This window comes from Benincasa hispida, chromosome 2 (genome assembly GCF_009727055.1).
Source record: "Benincasa hispida cultivar B227 chromosome 2, ASM972705v1, whole genome shotgun sequence".
Taxonomy (NCBI): Eukaryota; Viridiplantae; Streptophyta; class Magnoliopsida; order Cucurbitales; family Cucurbitaceae; genus Benincasa; species Benincasa hispida.
The window spans coordinates 16460711-16472020 of record NC_052350.1 but is presented as its reverse complement, the minus strand read 5'-3'; positions in this window follow the sequence as shown (position 1 = coordinate 16472020).

Sequence of the window (11310 nt, the reverse complement as noted above, 5' to 3'; positions counted from 1 at the left end):
CCCGTATGTCTCTATATACATGTTTAAATTACATTAAATAACTTAGGATCTTTGTTTATTAGATTGAGTATATGCTCATAAAATAAACATTATTTTAATAATAACATTTTGTTTATATAGAGTTTACAATCTACAAGAATATAAGAGAGATTTAGGAAATGAATCCCAACAATCTATTACTTATCTTAAGCTTAGAGAGTCAAATGTATAATATAAATAAAGTATAAAATACAATAAACTAAGGCATAAACTATACCCCAGTAACATCTCCCACTTGCCCTATGTTGGGGTTTGTGCCCTAAAGTCTTGTGTCTTATAGTTTGTAAACAACGTTGTAAGAACGCTTGTGATGTATAGTATATATGATATTTACTTCACTTATTGACTTTGCACATTTAGATTTTTTTTTTTTTAAATCTTACCACAAACCAATAAACTTAATATACCTGGTTGGCTTTATGTAACTTAAGCATGTATGTAGTGACATACAAGTAGATTATGTATTAAGTGACAATAAAAATGGTCTGTGATATATGGATACAGAAGGGAAACCTTATCCTGGTAACACTACAGACACGACCTGCTTTGTGGAATAGTTACATGTGTTGTGACTTGTCACAGATGGTCTGATTCTGATCATTCATGTAGGGGACATGCGAGCGGGGGCGTCCTATACATAGAGTTTGTATAAGACTTGACCTCGAAGTGTTAATATCTCGTCATATCACTCTGCTAATGGCTGAGACTTCACTTCACTAGGATGACCATAGGTAACATGACCTCAATCCTGAGTGAGTTAGGAACTCCTGACATTGAGGGCCATCCTTTGATTTGCATGGGTGCGAGTGGCAAGAGTGTCGACTCAAACCTATCACTTTGGGGATTTGTCTGATTTTGGAGCTGGGAACTCAGTTTCACAAGATGGAGTTCACTCCTTCCCTGAAGCAGGGGTAAGTAGATAGATTGCTCTCTTAAGGGCTGATCCCGGGGGCTTGAACGATGTGGCATCACTTACCTTTTCATGGCCCGAGAGGTGTTCACACGTAGTAGGACTATGTTGTATTGTTCATTAGAGGGATCAATGGTACTAAAATAGTAAGATGTAACTACAGAGGAAAAATGGTATATTGGCGAGTTGTACTTACAAGCATCTATGAAGGGTTATCGTACTAATGATTGGTTATATCCAATGGACAAAGAAATATATCTATGGTATGAAGAGTTCAACTGTCGGTCTTTAGTAGAATGCCTGGCAGTTAACGGATGGTAGATGTCGTGGCTAAAGAGTTTAGTCAGTTATTATCATACCATTGGAGCTTCGAGCCATAGGTCCATAAGGTCCTCTTGGTAGCTTGGATACAAGTTGAGAGTCAGTTTTTGGGTCAGTTTGAAATGTTCAAATTGACAAGAGGGAGTTCGACTATATATGATATAATTGAACTAGTTAATTGTATACGATATAATTAACTTTATGTATGAGATACATTAATTTGGAGGAAATTTGATATAAATATGATTTATATCTAGTGGAAGAAAAATACTATGATTAATATATGATATTAATTCATAGGTTATGAATATGATGTGATGATATTCATTGTCTATTAATTGGATGGTTAAAGGGGTAATAGGACGACGTCTCTTCTGTTTTCATGACGGATGAGTAAGTTGAAAAATCACTTTGAGACGCTTAAATAGCTCACGATGTGTTAAGCATTAGATGCACGGACATTGTGTTGAAGAGTGTCATTGCTTAGCAAAACCTGTGCCTATACGATGGTGTTTGAACGATCGCTTACCTATATGATAGTGTTGAGCGATCTCTTAACAATTACACTCGCGCTTGCTATTTACTAAACAATCGTTTATCTTTTTCTAAGCGATTGTTTAGCGCCCGATATTTACTATACGATCATTTACCATTTCCTAAGCGATCATTTAGTGGCCGATATTTACTAAACGATTGTATAGACGATCGCTAGTTTTTTCTACACGATCATTTAGACGATTGCTTACCTTTTCCTACACGATTGTATACTTCACCTAAACGATCAAGTATTTTTTCTATACGATAGACGAGCCTATCTTCCACTTGTTTGATCCTTGTATATGATCTCCCTTTCTCCTTCCCTTTACCAAATCTGATTAAAGTCCGCCCTTTGGATTCTCACTCCAAGAATACTGAGGGCTCTGAATGGTGGTGTCGTCCTCGTTTCCTTCTTTTTGTGTGGAGACTATTCGAGGTAGATGATTGGGTTTTGCTTAGCGATAGCTCACTGTTTCAACGAAAATGAGATTTACTGTGAAGAACAAGACTTCAACTGGTCAAGACTTCAATTGGTTTAATCTCTCGATCTCTTATTTATTGTTCCTTTGAGCATGTCAATAATTTAGCATTATAAATGCATATTAGTATTTTTGAATGTATATGTGGAAATTTTGTCACAATGAATTGGAAAGATCCATTTTCGCTCGTAGGTACTCTTGAATAAGAGTTTCTTCACCCTAGACAATATGTCGTATATCTCGTAGACTTGGACTTTCTAGATGACCCTCGAACACTTTAGCCGTGAGAACCTTTGTAAACGGATAAGCAATGTTGTGCTCCAAAGCAATCTTCATGACAGTCACGTTATCTTGATGCACAATCTTTCGAATAAAATGATATTTTCGCTCAATGTGTTTTCCTCTTCAATGGCTCCTAGGTTCCTTAGAATTTGCCACAACACCACTGTTATCACAATAAAGTGTGATGGGTAAAGACGTATTTGAAACAACTTCCAAATAAGTAAGAAATTTCTTAAGCCAAACAACCTCTTTAGAAGCTTCACAAGCAACTACGTATTTGGCTTCCATAGTGGAGTCTTCGATGCATCCTTGCTTCATGCTCCGCCAAACTATAGCTCCTCCAATAAGAGTAAACACTAACCCTGATGTGGATTTTTGAGAATCCCAATCAGTTTGAAAGTCAGAGTTCGTGTATCCTGTAAGGATCAAGTCCTTATCTCCATACACAAGCATATAGTCCCCTGTTCTCCGAAGGTACTTAAGGATTGTTTTGATCGCTTAAAAGGTCTGTATCTTTCCATTTACACCTCTTTTTCTCTTGTAAATCCACTTACAACCTATAGGTTTTACCCCATCATGTTGATCTACAAGCTCCCAGACAGAATTGAAGTACGTAGTCTCTGTTTTTTGATTCATGACTTTAATCTATTCATTCTTGTCAACATCTTTCATTGCTTGTTTATAAAACAATAGATCTTCAACACCATCATCATCTATGATATCTTGGGCTTTTATTAAACTCATGTAGCATACAGGTAGGTTCATAATCCTCCTACTATGTCGAGGTAAACTCAACTCTTGAGATGGATGTGAATGACTAGATGAACTGACATTAACAACTTTTGTTGATGTATCAGCCCCCTCAATAACCCTTGTTGAAGTCTCAGTAGTTTTATTAGAAATTTCACTCAAAATTATTTTACTTTGTGGTTTATGGTCCCTCATGTGGTCTTCTTCTAATAAGGTAGCATTTTTCGGTACAAACACTTTATTCTCACTTGGATCAAAGAAGTACCCACCTCTCATTTCCTTGAGGTAGCCTACAAATAAGCATACTTTTGAACGAGTTTCTAAATTTTTAGATTTTTCATTAGCACAGAGGATGGACATCCTCAAATTTTAAAGTGGCGTAAACTACCTTTACAATCTCTCCATAACTTACAAAGTGTTTCAGAAACACTCTTTGAGGGAACATTGTTAAAAATGTAAATAACAATCTTTACTGTATATCCCTAAAACGAGTCAGAAAGTTGAGCATAGTTCATTATAGACTGACCATGTTCAACAGGGTTCTATTTCTCCTTTCCGATACACCATTTTATTGAGGTGTAATTGTGGCTTAGATTTTGGACGTAATTCTATGTTCTATCAAAAGTTCTGAAATCTTAAGTCTATATACTCTCCACCACGATCAGATGGTAGTGTTTTTATCTTTTTACCTAATAAGTTTTCAATGTCAGTCTTATACTCCTTGAAATTTTCAAGGGCTTCAAACTTGTGTTGCATTAGACATAGATGCCCATATCTAGAATAATCATCTATGAAAGAGATGGAATATTCATACCCTCCTCGTGCTTTTACATTCATCTGGCCGTAGAGATCTAAATATATAAACTCTAAGGTCACTTTGACTCTATATAACTTTTTTCAGTAAAATGTTATTTTGTCATTTTGGCTTCAAGGAATGACTCATATATAGGTAAAGAGTGACTCATATATAGGTAAAGAGTTTTCTTCTAAACCATTTAGAAGTCTAGTTTTCACAAATCTCTCAATCCTATTGAGATTAATGTGACATAACCTTAGATGCCAAAAGTGGGCATTTTCTTTAGGAGAAATTCTTGGTCTTTTAACAGTTGTTACAATTTTGAACATTTCAGTATTTAGCATGACATTTGTAACTAATGGCATTAATACATATAAGTTTCTTTCCATTGATTACTTTATTTTGAAAGAAGGATAGAGATTACTTTTGTTCAATAAGATAAGAAACAAAAATTAAGTTGCTCTTGATATTAGGAACACGTCAACTAATAACATATATCGTTTCTTGCCCAAAAATAACTTAAGTCTGCCTACGACAACAGTTGAAATGGCCTCACCAGTATCAACTCTAAGAGTTATCTCTCCAGCTACCAATTGTCTCCAGGAATTAAATCCCTGATAGGAAGAACATACGTGATTAGTAGTTCCTGAATCAACTATCCAGGCAGAATCATCATTTTCTACTAAGCACGTATCTAAGACAAATAAATCAGAATTATTTTTTTTAGAGTTCTTCCTTTTCTTGAGAGTAGTGAGATCAGCTCTATAACCCACATCATAAATTCCAAGTTTCATCTCAAAGGACAATCCTCATTGACTATCTTCACTAGATTCGACAACATTTGCTTTCTCTATTTGTCATTTGACATTCAATATGGATTAGAGTTTATCGAGGGAGCTGACATTACTGGTTTCGTTGTCATCAACACATTTTTCTTGAATATTAGAACTTTCACTAAAACAATTCTTGCATTAATTGCATGATCTGATGTGTAGTGACCATACTTTAAAATCTAGGCATCAGGTATGCTTGCCAAAATGTAAACTCGGGTCTTATCATTAGCCTTTGTCCACATTTCGTATATATCACGAACATTTCGTATGCATCACGAATATTTCGTGTTGCATAAAGGGTTGGGACTCGAGGATAATCTTTAACCAAGACGATGTTGAGGTTGTTAACAATGAATTTTTTTTAATATAATTTTTCCAAGTCGTATAATTAAAATCAGTCAAACAAGTAAAGGAAAATAGTAGAAAAATAAAATTTGACATTTTTGCTGAAAAGAAAGGAATTGATCTATATTAGATTTTAGTATAATTATAAAACATCCAATCAATTTTAGCAAAAACTAAATGAACCCCATTTAACATCTTTTTTTTTTCCTGCAATGATGCTTTAGTGGTTTAAAACAAAAACTACGGGAATCAGTTGTCTCTTCACTGATCTAAGACACTGTCAATCAATTATTACACGAGGATAACTCTTATTCCTATAACAATTAGTCATTATTGATTTGGTCTATAAATCATTAACTAGCTTAACAATTTATCATAAGTGTGATGCTTCATTTTAGACCCTAAAGTTCCACCCCAATGAGCCAACCAAAGGGAAAAACCAATTGGGAAAAAACTGAAGCGGTCTTATCCATTTCTGGAGTTCACTTTGATATTGACCTAATGCACAAACCATTCAAAGGAGGATATTTTTAGGGTGCCTCGAGGCTGTGCAAGAAGATCTCACATTGCAAACTAATGAAAGAGACCGTAGGACATGTTGGCAGACATCCCTCTCCCACTTACTATGAATAATCTTTCCATTCATCTTGATATTGACCTATGCAAACACCATCCGAAGGGTCCTAAGGCGCCTCGAGGCCAAACACGAGTCTTACGGTGTGAACATTAAGGGAGAAACATGAGTTGAAAAATGACATATCGTATACATCTTTTTCCTCCCATTGAGTATTTTAAAAATACGGCTAATTATTTTTATTAAGTGATTGTTTGAGTTTTCCTAACAGTAACACTTACTTTGGATAGTTAAACAATTTTGATTAATGTTCGTCAAACATTTTAACAAACTTTAATCAACAATTGCATGCTTGTAACAAATTTATCTAATTCACCTTCCAGGTCAATTCCTATATAGGGGTGTTTCATTTAAGCCAACATAAATACCCTAGCATAGACAGAACTAGCCTTAGACAAAGATCCCTTATAGATACGTTTGCTATAATTTTAATCTGAATCATATTTTAGTCCAATTAAATTGATTAAAAAGATTAAATTAATTTCTTATCTCATTAGAAATTTTTTGATCTTAGTTCTATGTAAATCATATTTTAAAACTATTTTAAAAAATGATTTGAACCTAAGTTTGCATGCAATTTTGAATTATTGATTTTAATTTCTAATTTCATTTAATTATAACGATTATAAAATAAAAGAAACAAATTAAACCATTCATTGTATTTGATATCATACTTTATAAAATTACCTAAAGTAATGACATGTTACATGCAATCTTCATTTCATTACTTAACATACTTCAATTATATACTAAAGTAATGAAATACAATAACATTCATACATACATCAAACTATATATTATGACTCTTATAATATAAATGATGCATGCAATGTTATTATGCATGCAAACATATAGTATAACTCTTATATTATATGATGCATGAGCATGCTATAAAATAAATCATGCAACAATATATTATAATTTAAACCATACATTAAATGTATAATTTAAACAAAAATTTATGGATCGGGATTGGACTCCTAAAAATTAATTAAATCTAATATTTATATTAATTTAATTAATCAAAAAACAAACTATTACAAATAATAGCTTAACCGGTTCAAAGTAGGCAAATCGGATCTTGAACCGCACAAATTGGACCGTCTAGCATTCAAACTGCCAATGAACCGATCGAACCAAGCGAACTAGACGTGAACTAGCTGAGCCATAAATCGAACCACGCACGAGCCGAAAATTTTTTTCCATCTCGGAGAATTCAACATGTGATCTAGCGTTGCAACACTACAAAAAAAAATTTCTATTTTGCCTTTCGTAGCATTGCAACGCTAGGACGTTACTATACAGTAGGCACTATACAGACCCGAATACCTTCGACTCTTCTCCTATTTGGGCTTCATTTTCTCCAAAAAAAAGACCAAAAACCTGACGAATGACTCAAGACTACGAATTTACAGACTCTATTGCAATTAATGCATAAAAACAAAGGGCCCTTACAAATAAAGTTTGTAAAATAAAGCTATAAACATAAAGCCTAATCCCGAAACATCCAAAATTGTAAAAACCATTCAATATCCATTCATCACATGAATAATACAGAATGAAACCCACCAAAATTCTGTAAATAAAATTCTGAATAAAATAAAATTGGAAAACAAAATCCCCGCTCTGATACCAATTAAATGAATAGTGAAGTTCGAATGCGAAAGCGGGATCATCCCAATTTCGTTTTTCACACATAATTGCAAATTTACAAACAAAAATTTATGTATAATAATAAATTACAAAATGCTTATCTCAAAGGGAATTAGGGAAGAAAAACAACTTACTCTTGAAGAACCAATTCTTCACGAGACCCCTCCTTTCGATCATGAATTCTTCGTCTGGATCTCAATCTCCAAAAACTGAAATTCCAAATGGCCACTACCACAAGAGAACCTCCTTGTATTCTCCTTAGAGGATGAGAATAAGTAGGAGTGGTGGCGTCTACTAAGATTTTGGGAAGAGGAAAAGGGTTTTTGAGAGGAAGAAGAAAACAACTTTTCTTCTGTGTTCTTGGGCAAAAATCACGGAGAGATTGAAATTCTCTTTTGTGAATCATAGAAGAAGACGAAGACTACTTCATGTTACCACGATGGATCAAGAGAGAAAAAAGGGGGAGGGAGTTACAATTCCCTACTAAAGTAATTTCAAAAAATTAATTTAATAAATAAAGATTATATAATAAATATTTAATATATATATATATATATATGTATGTATGTATGTATATATATATATAATAACCATCTTATCATATAGTATATATTAAACTATATGTTATGTCGAATATAACACATAACCTATAATTTTATTTCTCTCCATAATACATGATATCTAATATAAATCACATTTAAACTAAATTTAATTATATGAATCTCATCCATACAATTAGTATTTAAATCACATTCAAATATTTAATTTCTCTCAAAATAAAATTTATATTATAATTCATCAAATACATTAAATTAATTATATCACATATAATTAATATAAATTAATTATATCGTATATAATTAATTCCCACAATTAATTTGAACAATTCAAATTAATTCAAAATTAATTCTCAATGATCCCCGTTGAGCTACAGATGAGACCTTATATATATGTATGTATGTATGTATATATATATAATAACCATCTTATCAAATAGTATATATTAAACTATATGTTATGTCAAATATAACACATAACCTATAATTTTATTTCTCTCCACAATACATGATATCTAATATAAATCACATTTCAACTAAATTTAATTATATGAATCTCATCCATACAATTAGTATTTGAATCACATTCAAATATTTAATTTCTCTCAAAATAAAATTTATATTATAATGCATCAAATACATTAAATTAATTATATCACATATAATTAATATAAATTAATTATATCGTATATAATTAATTCCCACAATTAATTTGAACAATTCAAATTAATTCTCAATGATCCCCGTTGAGCTACAGATGAGACCTTATGGACCTGTAGATTGAAGCTCCAATGATACTTGAAAAATTAATTAAACTTCTTTAATTAAATCATTCAACAACCATTAACTACCGACCACTGTATTACAGATCGACACCTGTACTCTTCGCACTACTGATATATTTTTATGCCTTTTGGATATTACTAGTCAACAGTGCGATGACACGTCACAAATTGCTCATAAGTACTGTTGGACCAAAATTACCATTTTACCTCTATAGTTACATCTAACTCCTTAAGTACAACTAATCTCTCTAATGACAATAAGTCATAGTCCAACTATGACTAAATCTCTCTCGGGTCAAGAGAGGGTGTGGCCACATTGTTTAAGCCCTGGAATTAGCCTTGAAGGGAACAATTTATCTACTTATTCCGCATTAGGGAAGGAGTAAATTTTTGTAAATCACCTATGTAAATCAAAGAACCACCTTCATAGACTGTTCACAACTCATTCAGGATTCAGGTCATGCCACCTATGGTTATCTTGGTGAAATGTAGGTCTCTATTATTAACGGCGTTATATAATGAGACTAGCCATTTTGTGGTCCGACCTTATACAAACTCTTTGTATAGGATACCCCCGCTCACATGTCTCCACATGAATGATTAGGATCAAATCATTTGTAGCACATTACAACACTTGTAACATCTACAAAGTGGGTCGTATCCATAGTGTCACTAAGATATGGTACCTAACCTTATCCATTTACTACAAACCGTTTAGGTTATCATTTAAACATGATCCACTCGTATGTCTCTATATATATGTTTAAATTACAAAAAATAACATAGGATCTTTGTTTATTGGATTGAGCTTATGCTTATAAAATAAAAATTATTTTAATAATAACAATTTGTTTATACAGAGTTTATAAACTACAAGAATATAAGAGATATTTAGGACACCAATCCCAACACTATTTTGCATGCAACGTCACTTGTACGTATTAGGCCAATATTTTATCATAAGCACTCGCCATTACAATTAGTTTATGGTCATGAGCAAAATATTTCCCATATGAGAATTTTTGGATGTGCAGTATATGTTTCAAGTGCTCCATCACAATGTACTAAAATGGGTCCTGAAAGGAGGTTAGAAATATATATTGAATATGATTCCTCATCAATTATTAAATATCTTGAACACCTGACGGGTGATGTATTTACTGTACGATTTGCTAATTATCATTTTAAAGAGACAAAATTTTCAACATTAGAGGAAGAATTAAAAAGTTGGAAAAAGAAATTACCTGGAATGCATCGTTATTGTCTTAATTAAATCCTCGTATAGATCAATGTAAACTTGAAGTTTATAAGATACTTCATTTGCAAAATATAGCAAATCAGTTGCTAGATGCATTTATAGATGCAAAGAAAGTAACTAATCACATATACTAGCTGCAAATGTTCCATCGAAAATTGATATCTCAACACAGCATGTTGTCACTAATGAATCTGGAACACCCTAGAAGCGTGGTTGACCAATGAGTTTCAAAGATAAAAATTTCCAAAAAGAAAAATAATAAATAATCAAGAAGACTTAGTTGAGGATATAAATATCCATGAAGAAATCCTTGACATGGCTAGTGAGAAAGATGAAATATCTAAAGATAATATTGAGATTTCAATAAACTATGTCATTACAGGAAAAAGATGGAACCGAACTAATATAATTATTGATAACATCTTTACGTATAATGTTGCTCTGGATATCGTTGGGGTTTGTGCCCAGTGTTCTGTAGTTTGTAAACAATTTTGTATGAACACTTGTGATGTATAATATATATGATATTTACTTCACCTCTTAACTTCGCACATTTAGATGTTTTTCCACAAATCAAAAAACTTTATATCCCTGTTTGTCTTTATGTAACTTAAGCATGTATGTAGTGACATACAAATGGATCATGTCTTAAGTGACAACCAAAATAGTCTGTAGTATATGAATGTAGGAGGAAAACCTTATCCTGGTAGCACTACAGACACGGCCCGCTTTGTGGAATTGTTACAAATGTTGTGACTTGTCACAGATTGTTTGATCCTGATCATTCGTGTAGTGGACATGTAAGAGGGAGCGTCCTATACAAAGAGTTTGTATAGGACTTGACCTTGAAGTGTTAATGTCTTGTCATATAACTCTGTTCATGACTTAGACTTCACTTCACTAGGATGATCATAGGTAACATAACCTCAATCCTGAGTGAGTTGGGAACTCCTGTCATTGAGGGTGGTCCTTTTATTTGCATGGGTGTGAATGACCAGAGCGCTGACTCAAATCTACCATTTTGGGGATTCGTCTTATTTGGGAGCTGGGAACTTAGCTTCACAAGATGAAGTTCACTTTTTTCTCAAAGTAGGAGTTAGTAAATAGATTGGTCTCTTAAGGGCTAATCTT